This window comes from Dryobates pubescens, chromosome 8 (assembly GCF_014839835.1).
Source record: "Dryobates pubescens isolate bDryPub1 chromosome 8, bDryPub1.pri, whole genome shotgun sequence".
Taxonomy (NCBI): Eukaryota; Metazoa; Chordata; class Aves; order Piciformes; family Picidae; genus Dryobates; species Dryobates pubescens.
Genome location: NC_071619.1, coordinates 32145551 through 32167257, shown reverse-complemented (window position 1 = coordinate 32167257; position 21707 = coordinate 32145551).

Genomic DNA, 21707 nt, shown 5'->3' with positions numbered 1-21707 from the left:
CTGGACACACGCCTGACACCGAGCAGTGAACTGGCATCGTCGATCCGTTCGGTGGGAGTCACGAACAAGGCTTCAGCTTGCAGGGGTGTTTTGTTATGGACCAAATTGAATCAGTTGATAGGACATTTGCAGTGCCTGCTCTCCATTTGCACTGATCAGATGACTCATCTGGATCCCTGGAATTAGCCATGTAACAAATCCTTGCGTAGTTACAATGCTCAGACTACCACAAACAGAGGAGGGTCTGTATGTGCTACTCCTTGTTAAATAATGCTTTAGTAACTTAGGGTGGTTGACAGAGAATTATTTAGGCTGGAAAAGAACTTTAAGATCAAGGCCAACTTTTAGCTCTACAAAGTCTACCACTGAGGCATGTCTCCAGATATAACAACTATATGGCTTTTAAACCTGATGGGATGGGGTGGGATGGAATGGAATAGAATAGACCAAACCAGACCAGGTTGGAAAAGACCTCAGAGATCATCAAGTCCAACCTGTCACCCAACACCTCATGACTACTAAACCATGGCACCAAGTGCCACGTCCAATCCCTTTTTGAACACCTCCAGGGATGGTGACTCCACCACCTCCCTGGGCAGCACATTCCAATGGCTAACAATAAGTTTGCCCTCCGGAAGTCCAAAGTGAGGCTTCTGTTAGTGCTCCTCTCTGTCTCCCTGCATATTGAAAACTTCACTGTCTCATGATCACTGCAATGGTCAGAGACACCTCCAGGTTGCTCAAGGCCCCATCTAACCTGGCCTTGAACAGCTTCAGGGAGGCAGCATCCACGACCTCTCTGGGCAATCTGTTTCAATGTCTCACCACCCTCACTGTAAACTGTTCCAGCATTTCACCACCCTCACTTCCTAATATCCAGTCTAAATCTACACTCTTCCAGCTTCAGTCCATTTCTGCTCATTCTATCACTACAAACTCTTGTAAAAAGTCCTTCCCCATCTTTCTTGTACATCCTTTCCAGTTACTGGAAGGCTGTTCTAAGGTCTCCCTGGAGTCTTCTCCAGGCTGAGGAACCCCATGTCTTGCAGCCTGTCCCCATAGTGGAGGCACTCCAGCCCTCTAATCAACTTTGTAGTCCATCTCTAGACCCACTCCAGAAGTTTGATGTCCTTCTTGTAGTAAAAAATTGCCTTCAGTAGAAGAAAAAAAAATGCCTTTAGCAGTAGAAAATTATGATGTCTGTTTAACATCTTCCCAACTGATCCAAACACAAGGGTTTAATCTGTTTTCTTATGCAGTTTGTTTTGGTTCTTTGGGTTTTGTTGTTGTTGTTGGTTTTGACAGGAATTAAACTTGGCACATCTTCATCTGTAGAACTTGGGAATCAATCAGAGGGTTTTTTAACTGAAATTTGGATGTATTTGGGTAGTAGATGTCTTGGGAAATGTCAGAGTGCTTAAAGAAATGTGTTGGTTGTTCAGTGAAATGAGCCACTGCTCTGCCAAACCTGTGAAGGATCAACAGCTCAGCATGAGTTTAGGTGTATCATAGAATCATACAATTGTCTTGGCTGGAAAAGACCTCTAAGATCATTGAGTCCAACCAGCAGCCTAACACCACCATGGCCATTAAACCATGTCCCACAGTGCCATGTCCACAAAAACTCCCCAGTGTTTTGTCATTGTTTTGACATAAAACCTGTGAATAAGCTGACTATTAGTCATTAAAGAATCCTGGAGAACTTTCATCACAGAGATCTTTTAACAGATGGTCTGGGCAAAATTCTAACTCATGTCTGATATTCATCTGTTTGTGTAACTCGCCAGTGCTGTCTTGGCTTTGCTAAGACAACAGAAGTTAGCATCAAAAGGCTTAGCTGGTTGTGCTTGCCTATGTGGTCCCCCATTCTTTTAACTGGGTATGCTATTCTTCTTTCTTCCCTCCTCTGCAAACAGAAAGCAGCTTCCAGCATCTACATTTCCAGGTGATGGGAAGTGAGTGTGTCTTCTGAAGGCCTCCTTATTACCTGTGGTAGAGTCATCACCTTAATTTTCTACATAATGTGGGAAACTGGACTGGAAGAAGTGACACACACACAAAGGCATAATCACTTGATCTTAAAGCAAGCTGGTTTTCTTTATATGCCAGTAGGAAAATAAAGGGCTGAAGTGAATGTCAACTTGTACTAAATCACGTTGTTAGCATTTTAATGCTCACTCATCCTGGCATATAAAATCCAGCAAGCTGCAGAGCAGGGCATAGTCAGCCCTCATATCTCATCTACTGCTTCTGAACAACTGTCACTCATAAGAAACTACCCAACTGCTTCTGACTCTGCTAGAGCATCCAAGATGCACAATTAATTACAGGGTAATCATTACAGTTACTCAGGTACTACTGCTGATAACAGAGCTTGATTTCTCAATAGCTGCTACTTTTCTGATCTGTTGGTACCCAGCTACATCACTGAGAGCCTACTGAAGGTAAAGCAACCCGCAAACAACTTGGCACTAAACCATCACTTAGCCTTAAGAGTGTAGCCTTCTGAGGCTTAGGTAAAAGTCTGGTGTCATCTGGTATTTTCTGCCCTTGTAGAAGTTCTTAGGGAGTCTTGCCAACACTTCCCAGGAGACAAAGTAGTTTAGAGGCATTACCTACAACCTGGCTTAGGCTTGCTTCACTGCACTGAGGGAGCTAACTCTTTCATGAGTACATACTAGTTACAGGTATTATGCAGGCTTATTCTACACCCACTTCTCCTCTTCTCTTGGGTTTATGATGCATTTCACCTTCCTTGTTGCTTTGATGAAATAGTAACAAACTTCTGTCTTCTGATGCTGTATCGATCATCTGGATGAGGAAATTGCCCGTACCTTCAGTAAGTTTGCAGAGGACACTAAACTGGGTGGGACTGTTGACCTGCTTGAAGGTAGGAGTTACTGCAGAGAGATCTGGCAAGGCTAGATCATTGGGCTGAGGTCAGTTGTATGAGGTTTAGCATAGCTAAGTGCTGGCTGCTGCACCTGAGTCACAAAAACCCCATGGACTCTCCAGGCTTGGCACAGAGTGACTGGAAACTGCCCAGCAGAAAAGGACCTCAGGGTTCTGTTTGACAGCTGGCTGAACATGAGCCAGCACTGAGTTCAGGTGGCTGAGAAGACCACCAGTATCCTGGCCTGGATCACCAATAGTGTGTCCACCAGGACCAGGAAAGTGATTGTGTCCCTGTATTGAGCACTGGTGAGGCCACTGGATTCAGTTTGGGGTCACTCAATCCAAGAAGGACATTGAGAAGATGGAGTGTGTCCAGATAAAGGCAGTGGAATCTGGTGAAGGGTCTGGAGAGCAGCAGCTGAGGGAACTGGGGTTGTTTAGTCTGGAGAAAATGAAGGTGAGGGAAGACATCATTGCTCTCTACGACTCCCTGACAGGAGGCTGGAGTGAGGTGGGAGTCGGTCTCTTCTCCTTAGCATAGAACAAGAGGAAATGGCCTGAAATTGTGCCAAGGGACGTTCAGGTTGGATATTAGTGAACATTTCTTTCCTGCATGAGCAGTCAGGCATTGGAACAGGCTGCCCAGGGAGGTGGTGGATTCAGAATCCCGGGAGATGGTCAAGACATGTGTAGACATGGCACTTTGGGACACAGTTTAATGGCCATGGTGGTGTTAAGTTGATGCTTGGACTCCATAAAGTCTCCCAACCACAGCAGTTCTATAGTTTTACAAGTGCTGTATCAATAGCAGAGAAGCTGCTCCTAGGATTCATTTCTTCATGCATGGCACTGTTACGCGAGGACCTTCAGGAGGTGAGATGGAGTTCACCCAAGAAGTCTCAATGTTAAACAACTTTCATGCTATTATTATTTTCCTAACTGTAGTGTAAGGAAGTTGTAGTAACAGGACAGACCCCCACTGTGCTAGGGACCTTACAAACAGAGTACAAAAAAGCCAGTGTTTTCCCCAAAGAGTTTCAAACTACTTAGCCTTCTCCTCCTGGATATGGTCTCTGTACCTACAGCAAAGAAAAATCTTGTTTGCTTATTTATTTTGACTGAATTCAATTTGGAACAGACAGCTCAGTTTATTTTTCCATTAAAAAGATGATGCCAAACTGAGTGCTAACATCCTTGAAGTACAATCCCTCTGTTTTTAATAGGAGGCAAATGCTCGTGATTCATTTGGCTCATCCTGGGTGAAAAATACAACAAAGATTTGTCTTAATTGGCCATGAGCAGAGTGGATCTTTTAAACAGAAGCAAGCTACCTCTCAAGCTGTGGGTGATGTATTATCTGGTATATGGTATGAAAAATTAGCCAGCACATTTACCATCCCCTCTAGGAAGCCCTGTGATTAAATTTAACGTGGCTGACCTTGTTGTCCTAAGTCTAATGAGCCAGAATGGATAGAAATGTCCTTGATCCAGCTGGTGTTTTTTTAGTGTCAGGCTCTAGCCTTATATAATTTATCCACCTTAACCCTACCAGTGGTGCAATTGCTTAATGCACTGACCTGTCACCTTTCAAATGGGATTTTTGGTCTGCTTGGTGGAAAGTGAAATTAGGCTCAGCTGCTTGCAGAGGCAAGGATACGTGGCTGCAGGCTGAGGAAGCAAAGCCCGGGTTTCGCTCTGAGAACCGTGTGGATACAAAGGTGAATAGAATGAATTCTGTTTCAAAAGTACCCAGTCTTGAGGACAGCTTTTGCAGGGCAGCTGCAAGCTCATTTGTGCTGTGATAAAGCTGGTTTGGGAACTTTCAGAGAATGTATGTGCTTTCCACATATTTTTGCATGCCTTGACCTAAATATTGTGCACCGTGCATCCAGCACACGATGTCCGAGACCAGCAGAAGCAAAGAATTCTCAAACAAAAGGATTAGGAAATGCATTTTTGGCTGCCTGAGTTACATTTCCAGTTTGGAGCTGTAGTCCCCACTGTTAAAACAAGCATGGCTTTTTTTTTTTGCTTTTTCTTTTGTAGCACACTTTTCAGCTCTTTCTGGCATGTCACATCTTTCACCAGGGAAAGAGATTCATCCCTTACTTGGTTAGATCCTTTCCCAGAGGTGCAGAAGACTTTGCCCAGCCAAAACTGGCCAAGAACCCCTAGGCTGCAATTAACTGGGATTCACTTCAACTTTGGTCTGTTTAACAGTATCTGAGGTTTGCTTTAGGAGGAGATTATGACAGGCTTTCAAAGTGCCTCTTTTTGTCCCAACGGCTGAGAAAATTGTTTGATTAAGAGCTTGTGTCATACACAGGGAGCTGCTTAAGCCCTGGCTTAGAAACCCAGTTAGGCACAAGGTTAAAAGCCAACAGCTCCCATAGATTACAGACATGCCTGTGCAGGCATAAGGTTGACTTTCACTGATATCTTAGTTCTTCCCATTCGTATTGTCTACCTTCAGACACGAAGGGATGGAAGAAGCCCTGAGGCCAGCAGGAATAGGGAAGTGATTATGCCTCTGTACTCAGCACTGGGGAGACCCCACCTCGAATTCTGTGTTGCCTTTTGGGCCCCTCACTCCAAGAAGGACATTGAGAGGATGGAGCATGTCCAGGGAAGGGCAACAAAATCTGGTGAAGCATCTGGAGAACAGGTCTGGTGAGGAGCAGCTGAGGGAACAGCAGCTGTTTAGTTTGGAGAAGAGGAGGGTGAGGGGAGACCTCATCATTGCTCTCTACAACCCCCTGAAAGGAGATAGGGTAGGGTAGGGTAGGGTAGGGTAGGGTAGGGTAGGGTAGGGTAGGGTAGGGTAGGGTACAGTAGGGTAGGGTACAGTAGGGTAGGGTACAGTAGGGTAGGATAGAATAGGATAGGACAGGACAGGACATGATAGAATAGAATAGAATAGAACAGAACAGAACAGGTTGGAAAAGACCTTTGAGATCAAGTCCAACCTATCACCCAACACCACCTAATCAACTAAACCATGCCACCAAGCACCCCATCCAGGCTCCTCCTAAACACCTCCAGTGATGGTGACTCCACCACCTGCCTGGGCAGCACATTCCAATGACAAATCTCTCTCTCTATGAAGAATTTCTTCCTAACATCCAGCCTAAACCTCCCCTGGCACAGCTGGAGACTGTGTCTTCTTGTTCTGGCACTGGTAAAGATTGGAGTGACATGAGGGTTTGGTCTCTTCTCCCTAATATGAGGTGATAGAACAGGAGGAAATGGCCTGAAATCATGCCAGGGAGATTTAGGTTGGATATTAGGGAACATTTCTTTTCTGCAAGAGTGGTCAGGCATGGGAACAGGCTGCCCAGGGAGGTGGTGGAGTCACCATCCCTGGAGGTGTTCAAGAAACGTGTGGCCATGGCACTTTGGGACACGCTTCGGTGGCCATGGTGGTGTTAGGCTGATGGTTGGATTTGCTGATCTTAGAGACCTTTTACAACCAAACCAATTCTATGCTTCTGCAAGTGCAGGGGGTATTTCTCTTGCTAGGCAGCATTTCAGTGGTGCTACTGCAACTGTCAAGACGAAGGAGATAATGGAAGGAGGGGCACTGAAAGTAAATGTCAGATGGATAAAACATGGGTAGAAGTAATTTAATTTTCCTTCTTTGTTGGGGAAGTTCATTTCATCTCACAACTAAATGCAGGCTCAGCTCCCAGATCTTTGCAAAATCATCTAGACATAATGTAATTTGGGAAAAGAAATGGTCTACATTTTCTTGATGTGACAACATATGGATATTAGCATTTTTTCATTCCTCCAATCAATATACATAAAGCATGCAGAAGGCAAACAAGTCATGCAATAAGACTCAGATTATTTTTTAATACTGTCAAGATTTTATCAGTCAGCAAATGAGATAAAGAAAGGCTAAGTCAATTTGAAGTAGCATTGGACAGAAGAGAAGCAGACTCCTCTTTATGGAGGCATTTGGATTGCTTCTCTGGAAAACTTCTGATGTGTTTGTAAGCCCAGGGAATGGAAGGAGAGGAGGACTCTGAGTTGCTTCTCTGCAATACAAGCCCAGAGAGTGGTGGTGAATGGTGCCACATCCAGCTGGCGGCCAGTCACTAGCGGTGTGCCCCAAGGATCAGTGCTGGGCCCTGTGCTCTTTAGCATCTTTATTGATGATCTGGATGAGGGCATCGAGTCCATCATCAGTAAATTTGCTGACAACACCAGGCTGGGGGCAGGAGTTGATCTGCTGGAGGGTAGAGAGGCTCTGCAGAGGGACCTCGACAGGCTGGACAGATGGGCAGAGTCCAACGGCATGAGATTGAACACATCCAAGTGCCGGGTTCTGCACGTTGGCCACAGCAACCCCATGCAGAGCTACAGGCTGGGGTCAGAGTGGCTGCAGAGCGGCCAGGCAGAGAGGGACCTGGGGGTGCTGGTCGATGGTAGGCTGAACATGAGCCTGCAGTGTGCCCAGGCGGCCAAGAGGTCCAATGGCATCCTGGCCTGCATTTGGAACAGTGTGGCCAGCAGGAGCAGGGAGGTCATTCTGCCCCTGTACACTGCACTGGTTAGGCTGCACCTTGAGTACCGTGTCCAGTTCTGGGCCCCTCAGTTTAGGAAGGAGGTTGACTTGCTGGAACATGTCCAGAAAAGAGCAGCAAAGTTGGTGAGGGGTTTGGAGCACAGCCCTATGAGGAGAGGCTGAGGGAGCTGGGGTTGCTTAGCCTGAAGAAGAGGAGACTCAGGGGTGACCTTATTGCTCTCTATAACTACCTGAAAGGAAGTTGTAGCCAGGAGGGGGTTGGTCTCTTCTCCCAGGCAGCCAGCACCAGAACAAGAGGACACAGTCTCAAGCTGCACCAGGGGAGGTTTAGGTTGGATGTTAGGAAGAAGTTCTATACAGAGAGAGTGATTGCACATTGGAATGTGCTGCCTGGGGAGGTGGTGGAGTCACCATCACTGGAGGTTTTCAGGAGGAGACTTGATGGGGTGCTTGATGCCACGGTTTAGTTGATTAGATGGTGTTGGATTGGTTGATGGGTTGGATGCGATGATCTTGAAGGTCTCTTCCAACCTGGTTCATTCTATTCTATTCTATTCTATTCTATTCTATTCTATTCTATTCTATTCTATTCTATTCTATTCTATTCTATTCTATTCTATTCTATTCTATTCTATTCTATTCCCTCTGCAAGAGCTACTCTTTTAATTTCTCAGAGGTTCCCAGCATCTTAACATTTTTCCTATTATTATCTGAGTTATGAAGAGGAGGGCTAAGCTGTTATTTTGCAGTATTTCCAAGCATTTGTCCACCTGAAATAATTGAAGTGTGGCAAAGAACACAGAACAAAAAATCCAACCCAAAGCAAGCAAAGAAAATAACCCCACAAAACCAGGAATATAATTTGACTTTGCTGTAAAGAAAGCATTAGAACACTCTTTTTACCCTCCAGCAAACAGCACAAATAGCAAACATGGCCCCCAAAAAAATGCTAAGGATACAAATAAGGAGATATAACACATCTCAAATTTGTGGTTAGGGCTGACTTAAACAGGATTTAATATACCAGCCACATTGCATTGCAAGTGGGTTCTCATCTTCTCCAAATACTAACAGATGTTTAATCAATAAGATGGACCATAAAGGGCAGCACAATTAGTAGGTCTGAGAAATGCTCTTGTGTGATGTTAGAAAGCTGTAATTATGGACCAGATCTCATAAGTGTTTGGCACAGATGACACATAATGCCCACATTCCAGCTCAGAGGAAAGTCTGCATGGCACTTTTAATATGGCTACAGGCACAGGGAGACAACAACCCTGATCTTGGGTAATGCATTTAAACAAATATCAAAACTGCCACAGGGAAGGGGAAAGAGAGGAAGAGGGAGGGAGAGAGAGAGAGGAAAAAATAACAAAAACCCCAAGAACAACAAAACAAACCAACCAACCAAAAAAAAAAACCCTATCTGACCCAGTTCTCTGGGGTCTTTATCTCATTTTTCCTCATTTTTTCTCATTTTTTTCTCAGATGGTCACAATGACCTCATGCAATGCTATAGGCTTCCAGCAGAGTAGCTGCAAAGTTGCCTCATGAGAAAGGTCCTGTGGGTGCTGGTTGATAGCTGACTCAATGAGAGCCAACAGTGACCGTGGGTGGCCAAGAAGCCAAAGAGAATCCTGGCCCTGTATCAGCAACAGTGTGGCCAGCAGGACTATAGAGGTGGTTGTCCCACTGCACTTGGCACTGCTGAGGCCACACCTGAAGTACTGGCTTCAATTTTGGGCCCCTCACTCCAAGAAGGACATTGAGGCGCTGGAGCATGTCCAGAGAAGGGCAGCAATGCTGGTTAAGGGTCTAGAGATAAGGTCTGTTGAGGAGCAGCTGAGGGAACTGGGATTGTTTAGCCTGGAGAAAAGGAGGCTGAGGGGAGCTCTCTACAACTCCCTGAAAAGTGGTTGTAGAGATTTAGGTATTGGTCTCCTCACAAGTCACAGCTGATAGAACAAGAGGAAATGAAGTTCCACCAGGAGAGGTCTAAGTTAGACATTAAGAAAAACTTCTATATCCAAGACTGGAACAGACTGCCCAGGGAAGTGATTTAAAAGCCATCTGGATCTGGTGTTCAAGGATGTTCTGTAGTAGTGACCCTGAAAGAGTTAAATAATAGTTGGACTTGATGACCTTGAAGGTCTTTTCCAACCACAATTCCTCTGCAATGACCCCACCATCCCCAACATGCTTCCCTGTATAAGTCAGAAGACTCAGAACTGCACCACCCTCCCCCTTGCTCTCAGCATAGGAGATCCTCACAGCATGAGACGAATCAGGAGGCCTCAGTGGGAAAGAGCATGACCAAAACAGGTGAGAGCATCCTGAGAGTACTCTAATCTATCTTCAGGAGACAAGACTTCTAGGTCTTATCGCTCAAGTGTTTTTACATTACATGCTCCATGATGATTTGGCCTCCAGTCCCTCCATTCCCTGTTGCCTAGCTGCAATGGTAGTAGGAAGAGGTTTCCTGCACTTTGAGCAACCAGGACAGTAGAGAACTTCCTCCTAATGTCCAACCTAAACCATTTCAAACCATTGTCCCATGTCCTGTAGCTACAAACCCTTCTAAACAGTCCCTTCCCAGCCCTCCTGTAGGTCCCCTTCAGATATTCAAATGCAGCTATAAGGTCTTTGTGGACTGTTCCCTTCTCCAAGTTGAACAGCCCAAATTCTTTCAACCTGTCTTCATAGGATAGGTGCTCCATCCCTCTGATCACTGAGTTCATCATATGTACTGTTCAGAGAATCAATAAGGTTGGAAAAGACCTCAAAGATCATCAAGTCCAACCTGTCACCCAACACCTCAGGGCAACTAAACCATGGCTTCAAGTGCCACATCCAATCCCCTCTTGAACACCTCCAGGGATGGTGACTCCACCACCTCCCTGGGCAGCACATTCCAATGGCCAATTACTCTTTCTGGGAAGAACGTTCTCCTCACCTCCAGCCTAAAATTCCCCTGGCACAGCTTGAGACTATGTCCCCTTGTTCTGGTTCTCTCCAGCAAAGAGAGACCTTCAGTTAGACTGGATGATCTTAGAGGTCTTTTCCAACCAAAACAATTCTATGATTCCATGACACTTCAGACAAGTGTTCTCCCATCTGTACCACTTTCAGAAACATAATCTTCCTAAACTGGAGGGATTTCAGAAATGTTGCCTTTCTGCATGGATTTGAACTTGGCTTGAAAGGATCAATACAGCAATGTTAAGTGATCTGGAATTTCTGCATTTAACCTGCAATTACAGCTCCCTACTGGATCTTCTAGCTAGTCTGAAACCCTCCAAAGCTTCAGTTGATCAGACTCTCTGTAACACCCCTAACTCCAAAGCCCAGCAATGTAAATCTCTGTCAATACTGTGAATCATGCAGGTTTCAGCAACAATTTGAAGAGTGTATTTTGTCCATGGGGAAGTGAGGGAAGAAATAGGGTTTGATGGATTGTATAGACAGAAGAAAAATCCCTCTTAAAGGCATGTTCTACAACTTAATTAATAGTCAACCGATTGGCTGGTGCAGTGATAGGCTTCATTGCAGTTAATGAAGCTTCATCATTGTATGCCAGCTGAAAAGCTGACCAATAATTCTTCATGTAGGGTTCATAAATGGTACAGAGGAAATAGATTGTCAAAAAAACTATGAAAAGTAGCCCTATTAATGCATGCTTTTAATTTAGTTATACCCAAAGAGCATGCATTTCCTTACTGTGAGTGTGAGCTGGTGCAGGACATTTGATCCCATGATGGATCTCCCAGGCATGTCCCATTCCATGTTACCCAGTGAGGTGATGGAGTCACTGTCCCTGGAGGTGTTCAGAAAATGTGTGGACATGGCACTTAAGGGCATGGTTTAATGGCTATGGTGGTGTTGGGTTGAGGGTTGGACTCGATGGTCTCAGAGGTCTTTTCCAACCAAAACAATTCTATCATGAGTGTCCCAGTGAGTGCAGTCACAGGCTAACCCATGCATACACACATCAGTGCTCAGCAGGGCTGAGGCAACCAAACCCCCAGTGATAGAATCATAGAATTATTTAGGTTGGAAAAGACCTCTCAGATCACTGAGTCCAGCCTAACACCACCATGGCCATTAAACCATGTCCTATATGTTCATCCACTTATCACCCACATCACCCACAGGCCCTTTTCTACTGGGCAGCTTTCCAGCAACTCTGCTCCAAGACTAGAGTATTTGTGGGGTGGTTGTGACACAAGTGCAGAACCCAGCACTTGGCCTTCTTAACCATCATACAACTGACCTCAGGATCTGAACCTGCTGGGCAAAGGTCCACGGCTTCCACTCAGCCCCGCTGACTTCACTCTGGATTTCACCCTCTTACAGCCATCAGGGATCCTTGCTACTTTTTGGATGGGGACCTTCATCAGCAAGACACCTAAAGAATGATACCTTGGTCAAGTAAATGTCTCAACTTCCAGCCATAAACCAACAGCTGAGGCATGAAGAAATGGAGGACAGTCCTACAGGGATAACTGAGGGGAATAGGAGAGGGGGCTGGGAAAAACATACCTTGTTTAGCCTAGCAAAATGAAAGCTGAGATGGGATCTAATTGCTATCTATAAATACATTGGGAGGATAAACACCATAGAGGGAGGAGAGCAATTTAAGCCCAAGGACAATATTGGCACAGGAACAAATGAGTCTAAAAAGGCAACTAATAAATTTTGGCTGTGCAGGAGAGGAAGGTTTCTGGGCATCAGGAGAGGGAGGCTGTGGAGCAGCCAGAGGTGACTATTGAGATCTTACCTTCTTCCAAGATAGGAAAGAATAGGGTAGGGTAGGGTAGGGTAGGGTAGGGTAGGGTAGGGTAGGGTAGGGTAGGGTAGAATAGAATAGAATAGAATAGAATAGAATAGAATAGAATAGAATAGAATAGAATAGAATAGAATAGAATAGAATAGAATAGAATAGAATAGAATAGAATAGAATAGAATAATCCAGCTCGGAAGAGACCTTCAAGATCATTGTGTCCAACCCATCATCCAACACCATCTAGTCAATTAAACCATGGCACCAAGCACCCCATCAAGTCTTCTCCTAAACACCTCCAGTGATGGTGACTCCACCACCTCCCTGGGCAGCACATTCCAATGGCCAGTCTCTCTTTCTGTGAAGAATTTCTTCTTAACATCCAGCCTAAACCTCCCCTGGCACTAACCTATTGACCCAGCACATCAGTGTGTATCAGCTGTGAGCTGGGCTTGGTAACACAAATGGTCACTTCTTGTCTTTTGCCTGGGCCTTTGAGCTGTCAAAGAGGTGCATGAATCTGCTCCTAGGTGTAAGCACTCTGTCAACTCAAAGTTCTGTCCTGTTCTCTAAGTCACATGTTGTCATTGGCTCTTTCATTGTGAATGCCCTTATTGACTGCCAGTAGCCTTCAGCTGTTAGGCATGCTTGGCATTGGTAGGAACTGTGCTGTCTTCCATATGTTCTGCACAAGTCACAAATTCCTGGATAGGAGAATATATATATATATATATATATATATATACACAGCTTTTAAAGATTATGTTATTTTAAATGGTATCAATTTTTGTTAACTTGAAGTAAAACAAACCAGTGACAAATCAGGTGTTTGAAAACCTGATAAGGAATCATTTCGTGTAACTGTGATACTGTTTTATTTTCATAAAAGCCTTTTTGGAAGCATTCAGACTGCCTGGGAAAATATTTTTGGGGTTCTTTTTTGTTGTTTGTTTCATGGCCTTGGATTTATTTTTCCTTTCCAGACAGTATATACAAGTATCACCTAATGTAACTCCTGAGAGCAGCCTTAAATTCAATTTGTGTGAATGTCAGCTCCTAATATTCCATAGAATCACAGAACTGTTTTGATTGGAAAAGACCTCTACGATAGGTTGGATTTGATGATCTTTGAGGTCTTTTCCAACCTTATTGATTCTATGGTTCCATGATTTAATCTTGGGAGGCTGTTGATGCCTTCTCCCTGAAGATGTCCAAAGCCTGATCAAATGAGGTCTTGAGCAACCTGGTCAAGGGGAAGGTGTCCAAGCCCATAACAGAGGGGTTGGAACTAGATGATCTGTAAGGTCCTTTCCAACTCAAAACATACTATGACCACTTAATAAAATCAGTATTTTTTCCCACTAATCATCTGTCAAACCCTACAAAGCATTCCATGCTGATGGGTGGTGGGGTAGCAAAAATTCTTTCGTAACTATTCAGTCCCATCTGGGTCCAGTCAATTGACTAAGTGCAGCAACTCCATACCCTTCCACATATTGTAAGGGACTTTGTAAGGAGATGCACAATGTTGTAGAGTAGAGAGACGTTTCAGCCAGCTTTAGTTATCTTGGGCACTGAAGCAGAATAGCCACATTAGCATTGATACCTCACAAAAGTAGAGTAAATTAGCCCTGGAAATGTTGCACCCATTACTGTCAGTCCCAATTACAATAATTAATGTAATTCATCTCTAGGCAGCAGATTAAAACTGAACTAACCCATTAGTAACTGAATGTCATTGCAACTGGAGGGTTGTTGGATGGGCTGCGTGAAGGTGGTGATTTCATTTCAGTTCCTGTTGGCAGTTGGCCATCTTCCTTAAATGAATAATAAATGAATATACAACAAGCAAAATCTCAGCTCCCTGAAGCTCTCCATTAATTGCAATGGTGCAGGACTCAAACACATCTCTGTCAATTATGGAAAACTTAATCATGATACCGGATGCCACAGTCTTGAGGAGAAGGGCTTGCAGTGATGGGGCGGGAGGGAATGGATTGAAGCTGGAAGAGGATAGATTTAGACTGGATATTAGGAAAAAATTCTTACAATGCGGGTGGTGAGACACTGGAACAGGTTACCTAGGGATGTTATGGAGGTACCCTCCCTGGAAGTGTTTAAGGCCAGGCTGGATATAGTCTTGAGCAACATGTTCTAATCGAAGGTGTCCCTGCTCATGGAAGAGGGGTTGAAAAAGATGGGATGGGATGGGATGGGATGGGATGGGATGGGATGGGATGGGATGGGATGGGATAGGATGGGATGGGATAGGATGGGATGGGATAGAAATAGAAATGGAATGGAATGGAATGGAATGGAATGGAATGGAATGGAATGGAATGGAATGGAATGGAATAGAATAGAATAGAATAGAATAGAATAGAATAGAATAGAATAGAATAGAATAGAATAGAATAGAATAGAATAGACCAGACCAGGTTGGAAAAGACCTCAGAGATCATCAAGTCCAACCTATCAACCAACACCATCTAATCAACTAAACCATGGCACTGAGCACCCCATCCAGTCTCTTCCTAAACACCTCCAGTGATGGTGACTCCATCACCTCCCTGGGCAGCACATTCCAATGGCCAGTTTCTGTTTCTGTGAAGAACTTTCTCCTCACCTCCAGCCTAAACTTCCCCTGGTGCAGCTTGAGACTGTGTCCTCTTGCTCTGGTGCTGGTTGCCTGGGAGAAGAGACCAACCTCTGCCTGTTTACAACCTCCCTTCAGGGTGTAGAGAGCAATAAGGTCTCCCCTGAGCCTCCTCTTCTCCAGGCTAAGCAACCCCAGCTCCCTCAGCCTCTCCTCATAGGGCTGTGCTGTGAACCCCTCCCCATCTTTGTTGCCCTTCTCCTGAAGTCCAATATCCCTACCAGCACAGGATCACCTAGAGAATGTACCACAGGAACATGTCCATGTGTATTTTGAGTGTCTCCAGAGATGGAGACTCCACCACCTCTCCGGGCAGACTATTCCAGAGCTTCAGTAACCTAAATTAATGTAGTTCCTCCTGCATTGATTCCAAAGCTCTTTGCCAGTGTTGAGTTTTGTTTCTTGAGGACTGCTTTTTGTTGTGGTGGGGTTTTCTTTTTCTTTTTAGCATGACTATTTTCAAACAACCTACAGGATTACCACTGGGACAGAATTTTAGCTCTAATGTGGAGCTGACAACATGTGACTGCAGAAAAGCTAATCAAACATTCATTGTTTGTGGTTTTAGAGTAGCAAGATGAGAGATCAACCTTGAGGTGCTGGCAGAGGTTTACTGAAGGTGAAAAAATGACCTCCCTGAGCCACATGCAGTCATCATTTGGATGAATGCAGAGGAGGAATGGATTCTTTTGCAGCACACTTGTTGGGTACCTGCCATGCCACTTCTCTGGGAGGAGTTAAGTCCATATGGAAGAAAGTCTGCATTTCACTTATTTTCCAGCTGTGGCAACAATTTTCTGTATGTTTGTGTCTTTTTGCAGCTCCTCAGCATACAGTCCTGTCCTGTCAGACTCTTAGGTTGTCTTGTGAACCAAGCCAGACGTGTCCAAGTGCAGAATCTGAGGGGAAAATCAGTAATACACTGAATAGTGCATATGCTCAACTTCCAGGCTGAAGTCATGGAATCACAGAATTGTTAGGGTTGGAAGGGACCTCAAAGATCAGCCAGTTCCCACCCCTCTGCCATGGGCAGGGAAACCTCACACTAGATCAGGCTGCTCACAGCCACATCCAGCCTGGCCTTAAAAACCTCCAGGGATGAGGCTTCCACCACCTCCCTGGGCGACCAGTGCCAGTCTCTCACCACCCTCATGGGGAACAACTTCTTCCTTATGTTTAATCTAAATGTACCCTCCTCTAGCTTGAATCCATTCCCCCTAGTCCTACCACTGCCTGACACCCTATAAAGTCCCTCCCCAGCTTTCTTCTAGGCCCCCTTAAGATACTAGGAGGCCACAATAAGGTCTCCTTGCAGCCTTCTCTTCTCCAGTCCACGAATTCTCAGAGACAGGATGAAGGAGCTGGGGCTGTTCAGTCTGGAGAAGAGAAGGCTCAGAGGTGACCTAATTGTGGCCTTCCAGTATCTGAAGTGGGCCACAAGAAGGCTGGGGAGGGACTTCTCAGGATCTCAGGTGGTGATAGGACTAGGGGGAGTGGAATGAAGCTGGAGGTGGGGAGATTCAGGCTGGATGTGAGGAGGAAGTTCTTCCCCATGAGAGTGGTGAAGCCCTGGAATGGGCTGTCCGGGGAGGTGGTTGGGGCCCCATCCCTGGAGGTGTTTAAGCCCAGACTGGATGAGGCTCTGGCCAGCCTGATCTAGTGTGGGATGTCCCTGCCCATGGCAGGGGGGTTGGAACTGGATGATCCTTGTGGTCCTTTCCAACCCTGACTGATACTATGAAGGTATCAATAGCGATCAGACTCCTACTTGTTCTCAGAAGCTTATCTCTGCCTTTTGCCTACAGTATTAATAGAGACATAGCCTTCTAATTGCATTATATACATTATGTTACATTTGAGTCCTGGTAAAGCAAATTAATCAGCCATGTCTAGGGATAATGACCGTGGCTCTTTAAGCTAACTGTGCATCTCAGTCACCCCAAATGGAACTCCTACGTGGTTTGCAGCATCGCCCATGCTCATAGACAAGCAAGATGTTCATGTTGCAATATTTAGACTCTGTAATGCTTGCAATATGTTAGGTGCTAATCCACTAAGATGCTCCTGATAATCATTTTTTCTATGCTTTATTTGTCCTTATTAAATCACTGAAAGCCCTGGGCTGGGATTTTTGAATATTTGCTTCTGCCCTACGCAATCCCCTTTAGCTGTGGGAGAATCATGGGATCAGTGAGGTTGGAAAAGACCTCAAAGATCATCAAGTCCAACCTGTCACCCAGCACCTCATGACTACTAAACCATGGCACCAAGTCTCACATCCAATCACCTCCAGGGATGGTGATTCCACCACCTCCCTGGGCAGCACATTCCAATGGCTAACAAACTCTTTCTGGGAAGAACTTTCTCCTCACCTTGAGCCTCAACTTCCCCTGGTGCAGTTTGAGACTGTGTCCTCTTGTTCTGGTGCTGGTTGCCTGGGAGAAGAAACCAACCCCTTCCTGGCTACAGCCTCCCTTCAGGTAGTTGTAGACAGCAATGAGGTCTCCCCTGAGCCTCCTCTTCTCTAGGCTAAACAATCCCAGCTCCCTCAGCCTCTCCTCACAGGGCTTGTGCTCAGGAGAACCCATGAGATGAATATTTACACCAGAGCCTCAGATTCTGAGAAGTCAGTCAAGGTGAGAACCATAGGTCTGTTCAGGAGGGCTGTGCAGGAGGCAGTTGAACAAGTGGCAGGAAATATTAGTGAGGCGCAGCTGAACAAATCAGTGTTTCCCAAGCTATGAAATAATTTTGGGTCTTCCTTTGTGGAGACTAGCAGCATGTAAATGACTTGTGTCCCACATGCTCTGCATTCATCATCTCTACAGATGTTCTGCAAACCTTCAAGATAGATCCAGCTTTAACCAGTGGCTTTGGCTATGCCAGTGAGAATATATTAGACTGCTGCAGGGAAGATGAGAGCAGAAGGGCATTACTTCCCCCCCTGTTTTGCAAGGAAAGGATGCATTTTACAGTCTATGTCAACTGGAGAAGTCTTCCAAGCCTGCATTCTGTAAAGGAGTTTAGTTTGCTTTTCAGCAAGGATCAGCAAGGCTCCTGACTCAGTTGCCATTCTTAGCACTGCCCTTTCAGATTGCTGCAGTAAAAAAGCCCTGGAGAGACATTGGGACAGCATGACTAAATGCAGATGACACTAAATTGGGTGGGAGTATTGATCTCCTTGAGGGTCAGAAGGCTCTGCAAAGGGCTCTAGACAGGCTGGATCAATGGGCCAAGGTCACTTGCATGAGGTCACTCGTATGAGCCAAGTGCTGGGTCCTGCATGTGGATCACAACAACCCTGTGAACACTGCAGGTTTGGGGCAGAGTGACTGGAAACTGCCTAATAGAAAAGGACCTGGGGCAGGCAAGAAGGGCATCAGCATCCTGGCCTGAAACAGTGTGGCCACCAGGATTATGCCCCTTTGCTTGGCACTGGTGAGACCACACCTTGATACCTGGGTTCAACTTTGGGTCCCTTACTACAGGAAGGGCATTGAGATGCTAGAGAATGTTCAGAGAAGGTCAGAGAAGCTGGTGAAGGGTCCTGAGAAGAAGTCTTATGAAGAGCACCAAAGGGAACTGGGATTGTTTAGTCTGGAGAAGGGGAGGCTGTAGTGAGGCGGTGGTTGGTCTCTTCTCTTTAGTATCAGGTGCTACATACAATGAGAGGAAATGGCCTGAAATTGTGTCAGGGGAGGGTTAGGTTGGAGATCAGGAGTAATTTCTTTCCTACAAAAGCGGTCAGGAACTGGAACAGGCTGCCCAGGGGGGTGGTGGAGCCACCATCCCTGGAGGTGTTCAGGAAATGTGGCTGTGACACTCTGGGACGTGGTTTAATGGACATGATGGTGATACATTGTCAGACAAACTCAATGATCTTAGAGGTCTTTTCCAACTGCAACAATTCTATGATTCTATGAAGCTCTGTCAAAGAGACAGAGAAAACTTTTTCAGCTCTTAGCATGGCAGTAAATCCCCTCTTGTACAAACTGCAGCAGCAATAGCAGTGGGATGGCACCCTACATCTCACCACAGGGCAGTGGCACACCCTAGTGAGTAGGGAAGCTCTTGCTAAGCTTTTCCTGCTCCTTCCTTCCCTGCAGACACCAAAATACTGCCGAATTCACAAAGTTCTTGTTGGGGCTTGCTTTTTTTTCCTCAGTTGCTTCTTTTGACAAGACACAGCTGGCACTTTAATTCAGCATCCATCAGCACACCAGTTGCATTACTGCAATCTTTTGTCTCCATTGTTGCCCAGTTTTCTGTTGTGCTGGCTGGAAATGAATCGATTTGTGCAATTAGCACTGGAGCTGTGAAGTGCCTAATAGCAGGGAGAAAAGAGGAGCTCGTGCACTGAGGAAACCAGACACACAAAATGATCCAACCAGACTGGGGGAGTGTCACATTGTCCAGCATCTGATGTGTTTTTCATCAACAGGAGCAGAACATACTCATTGCAGTTTCAAGGCATTTGGAAGTGTTATGGCAGTAAAACTCTCAGCCAGCAGAGTTTTCTAAGTGTCTGAGGGATGGCACTGATAATAAGTTTGACACAAATGACTGTGGCACATCATTTGGCTGGAATGTGATTGGGAGATCAGCAGCAGAAGTGTTTGAATCACAGAATGTCTTGGGTTGGGAGGGGACCTTAAAGATCATCTAGTTCCAGAGCCCCTGCTACGGGCAGGGACACCTCCTACCAGAGCGGGTTGTTCAAAGCCTCATCCAGCCTCATTCAGCACTTCTTGGGATGAGGCATCTATAATCCTGAAGTAGTCATTGACCAATTGACTAAAACTAAGACTGTCCATGGACTTTTTAACCCAAATGAACAGTCATTTTAAATCTGTCTTCAAATGAAAAACGGCAACCTGGGCACTTTAGTGGTACAGTGGAAATGATATGAGAGGTCACACAGGGAGACTGCAATTTGATGTTGACTTGGCTTGCATTTGAAATCTACAACAGCTGGAACTTAAAAAGAACAGCAAGCTAGACTCAAGATGGCCTGAAATTGTGCTGGGGAGGCTTAGGTTCAATATTAGGGAAAATTTCTTCCCTGCTAGAGTAGTCAGGCATTGGAACAGGCTGCTCAGGGAGGTGGTGGAGTCACCCTCCCTGGAGGTGTTCAAGAAACCTGTAGAAATGACACTTTGGTGCATGGGGCTACTGATTGACAGCCAGCTGGACATGAGCCAGCAGTGTGCCTAGGTGGCCAAGAAGGCCAAGGGCATCCTGGCCTGCATCAAGAATAGTGTGGCCAGCAGGAGCAGGGAAGTCATTGTGCCCCTGTGCTCAGCACTGGTTAGTCCACACCTTGAGTCCTGTGTCCAGTTCTGGGCCCCTCAGTTTAAGAAGAACATTGAGACTCTTGAACATGCCCAGAGAAGGGCGACAAGGCTGGGGAGAGGCCTGGAGCACAGCCCTGTGAGGAGAGGCTGAGGGAGCTGGGGTTGCTTAGCCTGGAGAAGGGGAGGCTCAGGGGAGACCTTATTGCTCTCTACAACTATCTGAAGGGAGGTTGTGGCCAGGAGGGGGTTGGTCTCTTCTCCCAGGCAACCAGCACCAGAACAAGAGGACACAGTCTCAATCTGTGCCAGAGGAAATTTAGGCTGGAGGTGAGGAGAAAGTTCTTCACTGAGAGAGTTGTTAGCCATTGGAATGTGCTGCCCAGGGAGGTGGTGGAGTCACCATCCCTGGAGGTGTTCAAGAGGGGATTGGATGTGGTACTTGGTGCCATGGTTTAGTCATGAGGTCTGTGGTGACAGGTTGGACTTGATGATCTTTGAGGTCTTTCCAACCTTGGTGATTCTTTGAGCCTGTGATTCTATGGTTTAATGGCCATGGTGGTGTTAGGTCAGTGGTTGGACTCAATGACCTTAAAGTTTTTTTCCAGCTGAAACAATTCTATGATTTGGGATCCAGCACCAATATCCACAAATGAAGAATTCTCATGGGTTTCCCCCTGAATTCAGTGGACTTTCTCAAGTGTGTAAGTGTTGCTCAGCTTTATGCATAGAGTCAGGACCTGAGACGTGATAGACATCTGAATTATAAACAGGTCACAATAAGATGAAGCTCAAGTTTCAGTTGTAAACTTTCCATTAGCTATTAAATATTCAGGGCTACTGTCATACTTGGACAGATTGCTCTAAGGTTCCTAAGCAAGCCTCTAATATTTATGACATGCCTTGTTCACTTCTTCTTTCTGACACCGTCTTGAATTGATGGAGACAAGGTGATGGGTTTTTTCTTTGTGTTTTTATTTTAAACCTATAACCCTTGTATTTTAATGCTTCCTTAGTACAAATGTGGAAGGCAAAACTCTGAGGACATACAGTTCAAGGCTGAAAAGCTCAGAAGCAAACAGCTCTTCATGGTACAGATACACATGCTCAACAAAGTGCCAGTGTTCACAGAATCACAGGATTTATTTGGTTGGGAAAGACCTCTAAGATCATTGAGTTCAACTATTGACAACCATGGCCATTAAACCATGCCACAAGGTGCCAGGTCCACACATTTCTTGAACACCTCCAGGGACAGTGCCTCCACCAGCTCCCTGGGCAGCCTGTTCCAATGCCTGACCACTCTTGGAGGAAAGAAGTTTTCCTAAATATCCAACCTAAACTTCCCCTGGCACAGTATTAAGCCACAATGTCAGGCCACAATTTCACTCAGTGTGTAAGCAGTCTCAACTGTGCTATTAGAGGACCTTTCAAGTTTTTCTTTGTTTTACTTCTTGTCTTTGTCATCCTTCCAGCACACAGAATTCGTTTAACTACAGATAATAAGGCATACATAGGAGGTAGATTCCTAGGCTGAGCTATCATTAACCAAAT